Genomic DNA, 17,936 nt, shown 5'->3' with positions numbered 1-17,936 from the left:
GGATTATATTTTCGTGTACATGTTCCATCTTCCTACTTGAACTAAGTTTGAGAAGGGCAGGAATTGACCTTATACCTTACTTAATCTCTTTATAGCATATAGCATAGTTCTTTGACTTACTATTTTTTTAAAAAAAATTTTTAGACATACCTTTGATTTGGCTATATAGCGAACCATGAGTGTGGAAATCTCCTCCATCTATGCAAATAGGCAACTCATCTATAACATAGTCTTAGAGAGTTGTTTAAAGGGACCTAGAAATTAAATTACTTTCCCCCAGTCACACAATTTATCTGTGTCAGAGGCAGGATATAAGCACAAGTCTTCTGATTCCAAGACCTGTACTTTATTCACCACACCCCACTGTCTCTCTCCTTTCACATAAGAGATGCTTAATAAATGTTTATGCTTCATTGATAATTTTCATCATGACTCTTGCCATGTGTCTTTAAGCCCCCATAACTATATAATACCTCTCAGCTTTCTTCTTATCATCCATTGCTTTTTACTGTTCATTTTGGTGAAAGCCCTTTCAGAAAATACCTCTCCATTATCTGATGGATATTAACAAGAAAGTTGTACTTCTTTGAAAGAAGCAGCAGCTGAAGTAAAAGGAGTGTCCCTTCTTGAAATTACGTTCTTAGTCCTTAGGAAAAGAGACTTATACTTCACAGTTCCTATATACGTATGTCACTTTCAATGCATCCATTTTCATGTTCACCTTAACAAATAATATAGTAGGGAATGCAATATACAAACATCCTGAAGTCATGCTAATGAGTACTGGAGAGACTTGATCAAGAAGAATGATATTTCTGGTTTTCAGACGAGACTGTCATTATAATTCACATAGCTTAAAAGCCAGTATGCCTAAGTGCCACATGTAGTTTGTACCTTGATCCACAGAGTGTGGATTTGTTTGAGGGGATATTTTTAATTTTTCTCATTTTCATTTTCCCATGTCTTCTCTTTAAAGAGCTACAGTTCTTTTTTGACATCTTTCTTATTTTAACTTTCTTCTTGCACTCTTAGTAATTCACTCAATCACCAATTTGACTGTTGAATGAATGACTGTTTCATTCTGTCTTAGGATGATATTCTATGACAATGCAGCAGTCTTGAGTAATTCTGAAGATTTGGGTCCTACTTCTAATGAGAGTCATTAGCAAAATTAAATACAATCCAGAATCAAATCTGTGTTGCATAATTTCTCTCTTTGTCCACTTCCTATTTCTCTCTCCAGCAGTTTAATGAAATGTCCCTCACAAAGATGATCAATGACCTCCTTATAGTTATTTCTGAGGATCCTTAACCAGTATTCATCTTCTCTTGATGTATGCCCATCATACCTTTTTTGTGGATGACTTCTTCATTCTTGGCTTTTATGTCATTGCATGACCTTGATTCTTTTCATTTTTTCCTCCACTTCTCCTTGAAGGCACCCAAGAACCTTTCTGCATGTGATAACATGCTGATATAGGACCTGCTTTGGGGTTACTCCCTGAAATCCCAGTCACATTGGTGAGCTGGGTCTGTATAAGATTGCTCACTGACTACTCCTCAGGATTATAGGGGTGACTTTGAGGGGCTGGGGTTTCTAGTCCTGTCACTCATGAGCCCTCACCAGTATGCTCCTCATTGATTATCAACTTGCAGATATTAATTAACTTATAGAAACAGTATTTACTGAGTAGATATAATGAGGATAGGTATTATAGGAGCATCCCTTCCTACCAAATCAGGATTGTGTTCTCCCCTCTTACACTGGGGAAAGTGGGCTCAAACTTAGAGAGCACATGGAGTCAGACTCCCCTTTTTGACATTCCAAGTCCTTCACATTCTGCTTCCAGCCTATCATTCTAGATTGATGATGTATTATTCCCCTTCGCACACTCTACACTCTAGCCCAACTGATCTGCTGTTTGTTCTCTGAACATAACATTCCATTTCTTGCCTCTGTGTATGTGCAGAGGCTTTCCCTATGGCTCTTAGTCCTTTTTCCCCTTCATGGAGTTCTCATGAAGTTTTCTTCAGGTACAATTTTCTTCTGGGCTCCAAGAGTCAGTGCTTTGTTCCATTAATCTAAAACTGCTTTTCCTCAGTGGCTTTAATTTGTCTTTGGTATGTCTTGAGCTCCTGATACAGATGCTACTGTCATCTATTGCTGCTATGGATTATATTACCATTGACATTGATAGTCCCTACTACTAATACCAATGTGTACTTTAGATCTTTGAGTCTTTTGAAATTCACAAGCTTGTCACTGGGTTAAGGACAGGGGGAAGAGAAATAGAAAACTCTTTCTTCACCCAATCTCCCCAAAAGTCATTCTTCTTAAGGAGTCCACCATTGGATTCAGTCACCACTTAACTAGCCTATGCTGGAATGTAATTTGAACTGTCTTGCCTTGCATACAGAGGCTCAGAGGTAAGTCTGTTCTTTTAACCAATCAAAAGATATTTCCTACGTGGTGTCATCTGTCTTTGTCTAATGACTCAAAGCCCCTATAATACTTTCAAATTGATTAAAGATTTATTCGCTGGGACAGTAATACACTGTTGGTGGAACTGTGAATTGATCCAACTATTTTGGAGAGCAATCTGGAATTATGGCTAAGGAGTCATAAAACTGTGTATACCCTTTGACCCAGCCACACCGCTATTAGATCTATTTCCCAAGGTGATCAGGGAAAAGGAAAATAACTTATGTGTTCTAAACTATTTATAGTAGTTTTTTGTGGTGGCAAAGAACTGGAAGCTGAGGGGATGCCCATAAATTAGGGAATGGCTAAACAAGTTGTGGTATATGATTGTGATAGAATACTACTGTGCTGTAAGAAATGATGAGCGGTTGATTTTGGAAAAAAAAACATTGAAAGACTTGCATGAAATAATGAAGAGTGAAATGAGCAGAACCAAGAGAATATTGCATACAATAACAGCAATATTGTTTGAAAAATAATGGTGAAAGACTAAGTTATTCTGAGTATTATAAATACTCAAATCAATTACAAAGAACCTGTAAAGGAAGATGCATCCACCTCCAGAGAAAGAACTGATAAGTAGAAGTATTCGTGGTATGGTTTTACATATATACCCACACATATATATCTGTGTCAAATGCTGACCTTCTCTAGTGGGGGATGGGAAGGGAGAGAGAGAGGGAGAACTTAAGTTCAGAACTTAAAATATAACCAAAAAATAAATTAAATTAAATTAAAAAAAAGATTTATTCATACCCAGTCTATTTCTGTTCAACTGAATGATTCAATCAATATGTCTGGGCCTTCTGTGATTACATTAATTGGAGTGTGTGTGTGTGTGTGTGTGTGTGTGTGTGTGTGTGTATAAAATCCCCTACTATTATCCTAGATATGAAGTAGATAGAAAGTTACAATCAACATGTGGCAAAGTGCCTGAAATACAGTAGGTGCTTAATAAATGTTTCTTAAATAAATGACCTTAAATAAATTCCTATTCTCAAGGAGTTTATAATATGCTATTATAATCCTTCTCTCCATCTTCTCCAAATATCTGTAGCAGACCTCATATTCATAGGAATAATAAGATTTACAGTATTAAAAGACCTAAAATACCTTATAGTCTAACTCTTTCATTTTTAGGGCTGAAGATACTAAGGCATAGAGAAGTAAAGCAAATTGCCCCAAATGACAGCAATAATTACACAGTCTGAGTTGGAAGAGCCAGCAGAAGCCTTCTTAATCTGGCCCATAATTGATTAATAATCCCTTCCATATTTTCTCCAAACTTGAAAAATTGTTAATTTTTGTTGTAACCCTATACAGGCATACCTCATTATATTGCATTTTGCTCTATTGTGCTTCACAAATATTGCATTTTTTTTAAAAATTGAAGGCTTGTGGTAACCCTGCATTGTTTGCCATTTTTCCAACAGCATATGCTTATATCATGTCTCTATGTTACAGTTTTGGTAATTCTTGCAATATTTCAAACTTTTTCGTTGTTATTATTCTATCTGTTGTGGTGACCTGTGATCAGTGATCTTTGATGGTACTATTGTAATTGCTCTGGGGCACAACAAACCACACCCTTATAAAATAGTGAAGTTAATCAATAAATGTATGTGTTCTGACTGCTCCACTGACTGGCTGTTCCCCTGTCTCTCTCCTTCTTGGGCCTCCTTATTCCCTGAGACACAATGATATTGAAGAAGAATATTACATAAACTTAGTTGATAAAGCAAGGACAGAGTTTGAGAGGATTGACTTCAATTTTGAAAGAAGTTCTACTATGGGTAATATGCTATCAAACAGCATCACATACTACAGAGAAATCTTTCATGAAAGGAAATCAATTGATGCAGAAAACTTCATTGTTGTCTTATTTTAAGAAACTGCCACAGATCCCCCAACCTTCAGCAACCACTACCCTGATCAATCAGTAGCCATCAACTGTGAGGCAAGACCCTCTACCACCAAAAAGATTACAACTCACTATAGGCTCAGATGATAGAATTTTTTAGCAATAAAGTATTTTTTAAAAATTAAGACATATACATTTTTACACATAATACTAATTACACACTTAATAGACTACAGTATAATATAAACAAATCTTTTGTATGCACTGGGGAACAAAAAAATTCGTTTGACTTGCTTTGTTGCAATATTCACTTTATTGTAGTGGTCTACAACCTAACCTGCATTATCTCTGAGGTATGCCTGTAATCATTTCCCCTTATGATCCCGCTCTTTGCATTTTCCATTGAAACAAATAAAAAACATTTAAGGAAAACCAGCTGATGCATCAACCATGTCCAACATATATGATTTCAGTATCCTAAATCCTAGATGCAGATAGTATATTATACTACATTTCATATCTCTAGTTTCCCACCTGCTACTGAGAGAAGGGATTTCATCATCAGCTCTCTGAGAGGGAAATTGAATTAATTAACTAATTAATAACAATTAATCAATTCAACTATCTTTTAATTTTGTTTTCATTAATGTTATTATGGTCAGTGTATGTATTGTTCTGCTACTGTTTCATTCACTGTGCATCAGTTTATTAAGTCTTGCTATGTTTTTCTGGATTTCTCATATGTTTGCCATTTCTTATTTAGTATACCATTACTTATTTGGACATTTCCTAATTGATGGGTACCTATCTTGTTTCCAGGTTTGTTTGTTTGTTTTTGCTACTACAAAAAGCTTTGCTGTGAATATTTTGGTTTATATGCATCTTCCACTATAGCCAATGAGTCAGCCAATTACAGTTTGGGACAGCTTGCTAAGTTTTTCCTTATTTCAAACTTGACCAGTATGCCTCTCTTAAGGCAATCTTAAGATTATATTGCTTTCTTTGAGTATAATGGTATACTATTGACTCATGTTGAGCTGGCAGTCTATTAAAACTCAGATTGTTTTCAGATGAACTACTGTTGAGCTGTGTCTTTATCTTGTACTTGTGAAACTGATTTTTTGAATCCAAGTATAGTACTTCACATTTAAACTCCATAATATTTCATCTTAGCAAGGCACTAATTCATGAAAGCAGAATTCAGACCCAAGATTTTGATTCCAGATTAAGTGCTTTTTACTAAACCACGATAGCCTTCTTTTTCTACTACTTTTGTATGTGGTTTACGCAGAGATTCTTCTGTATCCTAAATGCTGTTTCATTTCAATAAATATTTATTGGGCATTTGTGAAGCCTTGTGCTGGGTACTGTGAGAGGTAAAAAGATAAGTAAAGGCAAGACCCTTCCCTAAAGGAATTAACAATTCAGTAGTGTGGATGACAGAAATACAAATGAATAAATGTAACAAATACTTTTAGAAAGGTACAAAGGAGCTCTGAGGAAGAAGGTATCACTTTGAATTGTGTGGGTCAGTAAAGGTTTCATAAAGGAAGGGAAGATGTTTTCATGGAGGTGGACCTTGAATAATGCATCACAATATGAAAAATAACTGTACCAAATTACCATGTGAGAAAACACTGGCCTATTTGGGAGAATCTTTTGTTTCTTGTTTTTGTTTTTCCTAGAAGTAAATAAGCTTCTGTTACACATTGAAATTTTAACAGATTGATATGGAGAAGAGGGATGGAAGTGAACAAAGATACAAAGGTAGGAAAGTCTCGGGCATGTGTAGACATGGATGAGTTTATTAGATTCCAGTTTGAGTCCAATATGGAGTGTTGGACATTTTGCATCTTTTTGTATCCCCAGAGCTTAGCATAGTGCCTTGTACATAGTAAATACTTGATGAATGTTTATCCATTCATAGTGGTTAGTCAGGAGGGTAAGGTTCCTATAGATAGATGACTGAAGATGAAAATAAGGCCATGTTGGATGGAGAAAGGGGGTAAAATAAGATTCAAACCAGCAGAGTAGGTTATTGACAGCTAATTTTTTTTGATACCATCTATGATCACGCATTATAGATCTGGAGTTGGAAGGGACCCTAGAGAACTTCAGTAACTTGACGAAGATCACAGTAAGTTTCAGAGACAGAATTTGAATCTAGACTCATTGAAGAAATGAATGAATAAAGCATTTATTAAGTACTTATATACAGAGCACTATGCTGAGAACTAGAACTGCAAATAGGAAAGGAAGACAGTCCCTGATCTCAAGGAGTTCACATTCTAGTGGTGGAGACAGCTCCTGTTGACGGTTTTAGCTACAAGTTAAATACATAGGTCCATGGCCCTTAGAGTGTGGTTCCAGTGCATATGGCAGTACCTCTTTAATGTCATTTCTACTGATAAAATATTATCAGTTTTTGATGTTGAACCACTTGACAGTGCTAAGGACTTTGGTGGCAAGAAATTTCATTTCTGGGTCATCAGTAGATATGATGGTAGCACATGTAGAAGCAGTTGCCAAGCTTCACCTGCACAAGGTTGGCATCCCAGAATGGTGGCTAAGGGCTCCTGGGCTCCAAGGATCCAAGGCTCCTAGGTTTAGGGTCCTCAGGGTTTGAGGGGAGATGATGATCAAGGTAATAATGGTGGTTGTACTTGCCTGGCACATGCTACTTCCTGTCTTTCTCTCTCAGGATATCTTTTCTTTTTAAGGCAATTGAGGGTAAGTGACTTGCCCAGGGTCACACAGCTAGTAAGTGTCAAGGGTCTGGTTTGGGGCTGGATTCTCTCAGGGTGTCTTGATGCTTCAGGTAGGCTGCCTTGCCTGCCCTGTGGGTGGCAGATGTTGGGGATGCTGGCCATTTGTATGAAGAAGTTGCTTCCCCAGATGATAGCTGTGAGGCTGGCCTGGGTATAGGGGATGTGAGTAGTCTTGAGGGAGCAGCCTCTCATAGGGCTTCTGGGCTTATCTGCTTATTGGTAGCAGTTTTTGTTTGGTAGTGATGAGGAAGGTGAGCCCCCCTCTCCATGATGATTTCCCATCAGTATGGCTGTGGGAGCTGGGATGGAAGAAGATCTGGTGGTTTGGAAGACATTGCTATTCTGAATGCCGTTGAGTTCAGGGTCCTGGAATGTCTCTGGGGGGGAAGGTAGTCAAGATGGTGGTGGTGGTTTGACTTTCCTGGGACATACGGCCTCCTGTCTGATCTGATACCTTACTGATTCAATAATCTTTCCATTGTTCACAATTCTAAGAGGATGGTTTTATGTGAATTGTCCTTGTATTGGTCCAAATATAATCTACTTCTGAATATAGTTAGTAGCCCTAAAGTGAGATATTTCTGTAATGAAAAGAAAACAAGCTTCTGCCATACAAAATGTCAGGTATCATATCAAACTTAAAAGGAAAGCCAGAAATTCTCAGAAATGAGAAGAAATTTAGAAAGGAAAACAAATAGAGGAGATTCAGCTTTGGGACATTAGGAAAAGCCTAATATGTATAGGTTACTTTCATTTTGCTCCCTTCCTATGGCAGCTTTTTTTTTTTCAAAGCATGGACTTATCACCACTCCTCTGTGAGACCCAAGATTCCCCTGTGCTCTCTCCTGCCCACAGTTCCACTCAATGACATTAAACTTCTCTGAGCCACCTCTTCAGTGCCAAGCAGCAGTTCTTGGACCATCTACTAACAAATAGGACATGGATCTCATGGGCTGAATGCATATTTTTCTGGGAAGGGGGATTCCTGGAGATTACCTCTAATACCTACCCCTAACCATTGTTAGGGATGTGTGGAGGGGTAGAATTGATGGACTTGGTAATGAGACTCTTAGCCCTAAGAGACTCAGGAAGGGATGTAAGCAATCACCATGGGGGAGGGACTTAGTTTACCTCTTTTACCATGTAATACCAGCAGCAAGAATATGGACTTCTTCAATGTGCAGAGCTATAACTAAAATTTTTTTGTTCTTTGGAGCACTCCAAATTGTGCCTGGGGAAAGTGACACAAAATACATCTGCAAACTGGGATACAAACACCTATGGGCACACCTGGGACACTGAGACTGATGCTGGGATGACCAATGCTGGATAAAAAGGTTGGAGGACCATGGCAGTGCTAGGCCAGGGAAGACCTAATATAGGATGGGATTGCAGTTGGTGAGAAGGTAAAGGAAGTATACCATCTGGTGGCTTGCTAGGTAGCTCAATGGGTAGAGTATTTGGCCTGGAGTTAGGAAGACCAGAATTCAAATCTGGTTTCCACACCAGCCAGCTTACTAGTTGTGTGACCCTGGAAAAATCACTTAACCTCTGTTTACCTGGTTTCCTCAACCATAAAATTGGGATAATAACAGTAATTCCCTCTCAGGGTTATTGTGAGAATCAAATAAAATAATATTTGCATGGTGCATGGCACAAAGTAAGTGCTATAGAAATACTTAGTCCCTCATTCCCCTCTTCCCTTCCCTTCCCTTCCCTTCCCTTCCCTTCCCTTCCCTTCCCTTCCCTTCCCTTCCCTTCCCTTCCCTTCCCTTCCCTTCCCTTCCCTTCCCTTCCCTTCCCTTCCCTTCCCTTCCCTTCCCTTCCCTTCCCTTCCCTTCCCTTCCCTATTAACTAACTCTCCTACATATCTATCTATCTATCTATATATATATATACATCTCTCCTACACACACACCTCCACACAGTAACTATTCCAGGATAATCCAGTTATTCACTTAGAAGCATAATTACCCCATCAGAATATATGTATTTTCTCTATCTTTTGACAAGTAGGAAAGGAAAGGATGGCTTTGAGTTCTAACCACTTCTAAACTCCTTTCCAGATTGCTCAAAGCAAACTTATAAACTGGAGCTCGGAGTGTTTGGAAATGTCAGTATTGCACACCTTTCACCATTATAAGTCATGGTATACATGAGATGTTCAAATTATGATGTTTGATTCTAATGACACAGAGGGTAACAAGTACAGGAAATGACCTGGCATTAATCTCTCCTCTATCTTGTGGCAGTGACTGCAATGAAAATGAGAAATAGTTTAAGCTTAACTCATTCTCATTACAATCATAATTACATTTTGTGGTCATTCTTGGATTCCAGTGGAACCTGACTGCTTTCCATGTTAATGTAAAAGACACAGGCAGCCCTTCACATTTTCTGCAACATTTACTGGTGGCAAAATGACCAGGCATCTGCTTAAGATTAATTCTTGGGAAACAGGATTGAGAATAAATAACTTGGATGTTTAATGACATAACTTGTTTGGAGTGTGTTGTACATGACTAAAGAACTGGCTGAAAAATAAAGTGTGTGTGTGTGTGTGTGTGTGTGTGTGTGTGTGTGTGTGTGTGTTGTCTTCAACCACTGGTAAATATGAACCATAGAACATTAATGGTAGAAAGGACCTTAGAGATCATTTACTCCAACCCCAAATTTTATCGATGAAGAAACAAAGGCTTGGAGAGTAGCACTTACCCAACGTCAGCAATTCAGTTCAATAAACAGTAAGTGCCTACTATATGCTACCACTGTGTTAGATGACAGGGATGTAAAGATGAAAAATGGCATAGTCTTTGCCACATGGTCACTTGGATTGGAACCAAATAGGGAATATCTGTGTATGTTCTAAGGACTGGCCCCTCCATAACTAGTCCACTGTCATTACATAAGAAAATAAATCTGGTGCCCCCAAATCTCATTCTAAAAATACATTAAAGATATCTATTTTTTTATTTTGGATTTAATTTCTTCTCATTTACATGTAAACAAAAACATTTTAACATTTGTTTTTTTAAATTTTCAGTTCTAAATTCTCTTCTTTCCACATTCCCTTTCTCCTTGAGAAGGCCAACAATTTGATATAAATTATAATGAGGCAGCTAGGTGGCTCCGTGGATAGAGCACTGGTCCTGGAGTCAGGAAGACCAGAGTTCACATCTGGTCTCAGACACTTACTAGTTATATGATCCTGAGCAAATCACTTAACCTCTGCTTACCTTAGTCTCCTGGAGAAGGAAGTGGCAAATCATTTCTATATCTTTGCCAAGAAAACCCCATGGACAGTATGACCCACAGGGTCATGAAGAGTAGCACACGAATGAATCAACTGAACAACAAAATACATGTTGCAGTCATGTAAAACATTTCCATATTAGCCATGTTGCAAAAGAAAATGCATACCCCCCAAAATCCAAGAATAATAAAATTTAAAAAGTATGCTATATTAATGGCTCTTTTGTGTTGTTTACTACTTCTTGACATAATTTTAAGGGATTCTTCTTCCTGAAATTGTCTTCTAGCACTCTATTCGAATAATTCACATAAGGTAGTGTTTTGTTTTACGTTTTTATGTGTGGCCATGCCACGTAATTCCTGCTTAGTCCTAGTCTAAGTGCCTATGGAGAAACTTAAAGGGAGGTGGTTTCAAAGGACTGAGGAGCTTCTACATGGCGAAAAGTATTCTAATTGGCTGTGGGGTCAGTAGAACTGATGGCTCAGGGATTACTCAGCCAGAACACAGTGTGTAAACAAAATGGATAGGTCATCTCTCTGAAGTTCTTTGTCCTTCCTGGCTGTATGGAGGCAGGATTACTTTGAGCTGCTTCTCAAATGAGAATGAGGGGAAGGCTAGATCCTCTATCTTCCATATGACATCACATGGCTCCCTTTGTGTATGTGTGTGTGTGTATGTGTGTGTGTGTGTGTGTGTGTGTGTGTGTGTCTTTCTTGATTTTAGGTGAACAAATATTCTGTGATAGAATTGCCTGGAGAGTAAAATGGTGAGATCCAAATGATCTGAAGGCCTGTGAAGTGACTGCTGTGGAGTTGAGATCAGTGTCTAATGGAGCCAGTAGCAGTGTCTACCAGACCATTAGGGGTTAATAGCAGTAGAAATGGCTGCAAGGGGAGCGGAGTGACACACCAAGGATGAGCATAGAGGAGCTATAGGCATATGAAGAAGGGCAACTTTGAGGATCCCTTGTGGCACAGAGAAGGGCTGATGATGAATTCTAGAACTGTGCGTTCTAATCGTGAACAAGGGTTAGCCCTGAAAGGGAGAGAGGAAAAGCCTGGTATCCCTGAGCCCAGAAGCAGTTTTTATTGTGGCATCAGGAAGTTATTTCTAATCATTTGAATTGTCCAAAAATGAATTGGACTGCTTCAGGCGGTGATGAATTCTCCATTAATGAGCCTGTTCAAATAGAATTGGATAACTACTCGGTGACTATGTTCTGTCAACTGGACTGGAACCAGTTTCTAACCTGTGCGTGGCTAGAACCAAACAAAGCAGGCCAGAAACAGGAGAGACAAGAATCAAACAGAAGTCCAATCTCAAAGTGAGGGAAACGGCTTGCAAGCAAGAACACATGTGCCGGACCCCCTCCTCTAGTGGCGGCAGCGTTTTAGTGTGGGGATATCTCAGGACTTATACCAATGGTTGAACAGTGAGCTGTAACCTGACAATGAGAGGTAACAGTAAAAGACAAGTTTGATTCATAGCAAGACTTCATGACTGGAAGATGGGTACCACAGGTACCACAGATATCCAAGCTCAGTGACCACCTGATGCTGGTGTGAAACAATTCTGGGATTTTGCTGGGACTGAGATCAACCAGAGGGTGAGCACAAAGGATTGTTATTATGCCACGTTTAGGACACAGCTTGCCTGCTGGAAAATAGGATGTCTCCTAATATCTCGAAATTCTAAAGGGGATTTTTTCTTCAAGCAGTGGTTGGAATGGATGATTGCTGAAGTCTCTTCCAATTCTAAGGTCCTAATATGAATCAATTTTTTAGGTACAAACTTTGAATTGATGGGAATATCAATGTGTATAATACATGCATGCTTTCATGGTTCAAAAATCCCTTATTTTGTCATTGTCAGTATTTTCTCCATGTAGACTATGATCTCCCCTTGCATTTGTAGATGGTATTATGGATATTGTGGTCAAAAAATTCACCATCTGTTGGTCAATATTCTTGTGACAGGCCTTCAGAAATTTAGTAAAGCTAGTCTATAGACATTCAGAATGCAGACTTTGGAATAGAACTTAAATTTTTAAAAAAAGCACATAATGTGAGCAGTTAATCTTTTCTGTTAAGATGAGGAAAGGATGGTCCTTCTCCCATCCCTAACAGGAAGCCCAAGGAGGGATAGTTATTTTTCATATGTTGAGCCAAAGGAAGAGAGAGAAGTGAAAGCTGTCTCTTCATTTTAAATTGATGTAGCTTTTTCTCTCATCACAGTCACAGGTGATGGGGAATAAGTGAACACTCAGGGTTTATTGTGTCATCCCAAAGTGCCAACTCCTTCAGAGCTGAGCACGTATTGTCCCAGGGCACAGGCTTAGTACTCCATGGGGTGTGTCCTAATCAGAGAAGACCAGAGAGACCTACTATTATGCCCAATATACTTACAATGAATTAAAGCATGCCTTTCTATGCCCATTTGCCCCTTGGTTCTTCCCTCTGGGGCCAATTAGAGTAAATCTAATTTACTTACCACATGATAATCTTTCAAGTGTTTGAAATTTGCAAAGAAATTTTTGTGTGTGTGTGTGGAGCCCAGAATTTAGATGTAAGGCATTAGATGAAATTAAGGCACTATGGTGTAAAAGGAAAAAAAACCCCTAGATTCGAGATCAGAGAATCTGGGTTAGAATCCTGGCTCTGTCATTCATTGCCAGTGTAATCTTAGGCAAGTAAGTTCTGAATGGACCCTAGTTTTCTCATCTGTAAAATGATTGGGTGAGACTAAAATAACATTTAAAATCTCTTCTAGCTGTAAATCTGTAGTCCTATGTTTTGATGACTATTAATCCAATGATTCTACTATATCAGAGAGAATTCCACCTCTTTGATCCATCTTTCCCCTCCTCTATTCCTATGGGTACCACCTGTTTTTTTCAGTAGCTTCCTAGTTTTCTCTTCTTCACTTTCTCCTTTCAATCTTTTATATTGCTGAACAGAATAACCTTTCTAATGCACATTTCTGGCCATGTCTCTCCTCTGCTCAAAAAATGTTCTGTGCCTCTATATTGCTGATGGAATACAATTAAAAATCCTTTTCCAGGACTTTAAGGTCATCCACAATCTGCTACCACATTGCCTTTCTAGTCTTATTGCCTATTTCAGCCATCCATGTGACTTATGTTCCAACCTGACTAAACTATTACTTGCTCTATGGACCCAATCTATGTTTTTATATCTCTATGCCGATCTTTTCCCAATGAGTGTTTCCTCTTCCCTACTTCTTAGTTTGAACTATATACATCTTTTAAAGTCTACCTCAAGTACTAGTAAGAATTTGGAAGAAAAGAGACATCTACTTCTCTAGCACCGTCTTTCTGATTGATAACAATCTTCTCTCCTTAGACTTCATAAAGCATTTTGTTTTGCATCTCTCCAATGTACTTATTGTGTTATATTGTCTTTTACATGTAACCCTGGGTTCAAGCCTGGAGCATTTTCATTCTCCTCAGCGGTAGAGAGAAGGATTACTTAAAGCTGTGTGCCTGTGTGAGAGGTGAAGTTGGTACCAGAGCTTGGGAGAGACACTGCTTCCCTTCCTGCTTTGGCAGAGGACATACATGGATCCAGATTCTCTTTGGGGAGAAACTGGAGATAGAGAAAAGACTTTGGGAAGTGATAGGTATGTAGGAACTCTAGAAACTCTGGGAAATTTTTCCTTGGGTGAAATTAGGCAATTTCCCCTTGAATGAATTCAACTAAGAGGTTCTCCCATCTTACCCAAGGGAAATTCCTCAGAGCCTTTCAAGAGGCAGTTTGCAAAACAAGGACATGTTGGGGTGTTGGCTTTTTCTACATGTCTGTTACTTCCCAAAGTCTTTTCTCTTTCTCCTTTGATTTTACTCTGATTTTAGAACAGGGGTGGGGAACCTATGGCCTCACGGTCACATGTGACCCTCTATGTTCTCAAGTGTAGTTCTTTGATTGAATCCAGTCTGTTCTGTAAAACTTGGATTCAGTCAAAAGGCTGGAAGGTCACATACGGAAGCTGAAGCTTCAATTCTTTGGCCACATAACGAGAAGAAGGGAATCGTTGGGAAAGACCCTGATGTTAGGAAAGATTTAAGGCAAAAGGAAACTGGCACCTTAGAGGATGAGATGGATAGATAGTGTCATGGAAAAACGAAAAGGAATTTGGACAGACTTCAAGACATAGCGCAGGATAGTAGGACCTGGTGTGTTATGGTCCATGAGGTCACAAAGAGTTGGACACAACTGACCAACTGATCAACAACAAAAGAGTATCATCCTTGAAATGGACAATTTTGCAATTATTTGTGAAGGCCACATTTGACTTGCTACGTTGAGCAGAGAATTGAATATTCCATGCAATAAAAATGGAGACTTTTGGGGGTGGGCAGCATGAGTGGTTTGGCTTTTTGCGTTGCCCAGGGTTTTTCTTCGCTGGCAGATGACTGGATTCAGAGATGTACTGTGGAGTTACTGACTGTGTCAAGGGCTTTTCTAACATCGCAGGATTTAGAGCTGTGGCATGAGGAGTGGCTTTTAAAATCTAGTCAAGTCAGCAAGCACTTATTAAGCACCTACTGTGTGCCAGGTACCATTCTGAGCACTGGGTATATCAAGGAGAAAATGGTCTTTGCTCTCAAGGATCTTACAATCTAATAGAAAACCATCAGCTCCATACTCTTCATTTACAGATGAATGAACTGAGGCCAAATAAGTCAAGTGACTTGTCCAAGGATACATAGCAGAGCTACATTTAGAACCAGGGTCCTCTGACACTAATGCCAGTTCTCTTTCCACTACAAGAGCACTGTGACGGGCAGGGGTCCCTGTCACTACAATGACAAAACCATACAGTGTGAGGTCTGGTTTCAGACATATTCTTTGGTGGTGAGTTAGTCTGCTTTCTTGCTTTTGACTGATGTTAATTTTTTTCATAGGGGGCCAATAAACAGTAGTAATTTGCCCCCAACCCACTTAAGTGCCGGTATAGATAGCATCATATTCTCTGGGGGGTTCACAGAAAACTTCTCCTTTATTGTAAAGAAATGACTAAAGTATGTAAGGTATTCTGGAAACAGTTCCTTTATTTTTGATTGGCAGTTTGAAATGTAACATTAGGTCTCATAATGTTGTTTAAAAATAAACAGACAAGGGCTCAGTGAAATTCAGCCATTGGAGAAAATAGGGTCCGTAAATCAACACTGAAGGGAAAATCACCATTGTTAAACTGGAAAAATAAATTAGACATTTGCTAGTAGAACAGGTTAGGAAATGAGAATTTCCCTAATTGATATAGTGTATCTCATGGAGGGACACTCATTCAAACTCCAATCCGGCCCTTCCAAATGCAGCTGACATTCTTCCCTAGGGACTGACTGAGTCATCCTCCACCAGGCGGGGGTCTGGAACGCAGTGTTTGGCAGCTCATAATGCTGCTATGGAATTAAATTTGACCTTTGCAATTGTAGCTTTTTTATTATTAAATTAAAAAATGGTTAAATCTCAAATGAGCTGAAATCTTTTGTATTAAGAATCTGTCCATCATTACTTTTGTCCATAAAATATGTTTATACTCGACCACATAATTAACGCCAATGAATCAACCATGTCAGTCAGGTTTATTATATGCATGGGGGTTATCAGCTGTTTTCATTTGGAGAAGCACAGTGCAGGTCTGCTGTATGGCATTTTCTCTGGTTGCTTGGCAAGGCTATAGGAGAGGATGTGAATACACAGAAATTTTGTGGAATGTTTTCTGCTCTCCCCTTCCATTTCCCCCAAAGCACAAGCAGAAAGTGTTTCACAGTTAGAGGAAAAAAAATTTAAAAATATATTCAGCCAAGATGATAATACATTCCAGGGGAAGAATGCATATAAAAGGCACATAATTCAAGGGAACAGATTCAAAACTGGGAAACCCAAATCTAAAGATCCAGACCAACAAAACCAGCTGTCAATAATTCTCTACTTTTATCTGGGGCACCAGAAACCTATGGCAGCTACATAGGGCTCTCTGTTTCTCAGACACAATGCTCAATCAAATTCAATTCAACAGTCAATTATAAAGCATCTTCTAGGTCTAAGACATTGTGCTAGGTTCTGAAGATCATAGATTTATAAAAGGAAGGGATCCTGGAGGCTGTCAAGGCCAATTTCTTCATTTTACAGATGAGGAAACTGAGGCACAGAGAGGTTTAAATGACTTGACTAGGATCACTCAGTGTCTACAGTGAGATTTGCCTCCAGGTCTTTCTGACAAAACATAAAAACATTCTGGGAAGGGAGTTGGTAGGTGGACTAATTAATTTGAGGAGGAGAATGTGGACAGAAAAGTGGACAGGGAAGGGTTCTGTGAATCTGGGGTTCCTGAACTTAGTTGTCCTGCTTCAGAGTCATAGTTAGAAATACTTGTGCTTGGGCCAACCATCTTGGCCCAATAAATTGTACAAACAGTAGTTTCTCCCAGGTTAGGGATGGGAATCCACCACCCAGTGGGAGAATGGATAAAGATCTTGAGATGCTAGTATAGGGTGGCTGCTAGAAAAGACCAAGGTGGAGAAGCAGGACAGGACAGACAGGTGAGAAGCTCAGCCCAGCTAGCTGTCTGGTAGACTTCTATCTTGACTAGCTGACTGTGCTAGATGGGTCCTCATATTTATTGTTTTCTACATTACTGAAGGGCTGAAAATGATGTAATTATCTTTTAAATTTGATGCCCCAGGGCAAAGCCTATTGCCCCATACTAATTACATTATTGTCTTCCTCCCTCTCTGGTGAAATATAACTGGGAAACTTTGGAAAGCTGACAGGAAAGTAGAAAGTCCCACAAATCAGTCACTTCCCAGGGCAATTTACCAGGTTATAATTTTTGAACATCTACCTTAGCAAATAATAAGTAGGAAGACTCTATTTTCTAATTATTATGCAGAATCAGTCTTATGACACAGATAGCGTAGATATCCAGAGGGTGAAAATGAGGTCTTCTTAAATGAAAAATATTCCCAAGTCAGTAGGATGAAAACAAAACATGGGCCATTTTATGGATCAGTTTCAGGTCTGCAGGGAGGATATTCAGTCGGGTCCTGCCTAAACACACAGAATAGAATAAATACTCAAAGTGGAGATTTTAGGTGATTCCTTTATCCTGTAATGTGTTTCCCACTGTTATCTATACAAACACACTTATATGAAGTGTACGTCCTCTCCTACTGGAATTATGTAGTGCATTAAAAAACATGCACAAATTCTCTCAGGCATAATGGATTCTAGGGAATGTTTATAGTCTATTGTTTCAATAGGAAGTGGATTAACACTCCCTCACCATGCACTGATATGACAGACAGTAATGCCTTTTATAGATCCTTTATAGCTTTTTTCAATGATCTGTAAATAATGGGTCACTGAAAATGTTTTGAACTGTGCCTTGCTCTTTTTCTGCTGTTTGTTTTTCTTGTTTGTTTGCAGGCAAACTTAAGCTCAGCGTTTCCCATTCCCCACCTCCCACTGACCCTCACTGACTTTTCAACAAGGTCTCATAATCTGTTTTGTTTTTATTTGGTTTAAGAACAGCATGGAGGTCAAGTGT

This window comes from Phascolarctos cinereus, unplaced genomic scaffold (assembly GCF_003287225.1).
Source record: "Phascolarctos cinereus isolate Bilbo 61053 unplaced genomic scaffold, phaCin_HiC Scaffold_3;HRSCAF=262, whole genome shotgun sequence".
In the NCBI taxonomy this organism is placed as follows: Eukaryota; Metazoa; Chordata; class Mammalia; order Diprotodontia; family Phascolarctidae; genus Phascolarctos; species Phascolarctos cinereus.
The sequence above is the reverse complement of the archived record's forward strand: the minus strand, read 5'-3'. Positions refer to the sequence as shown.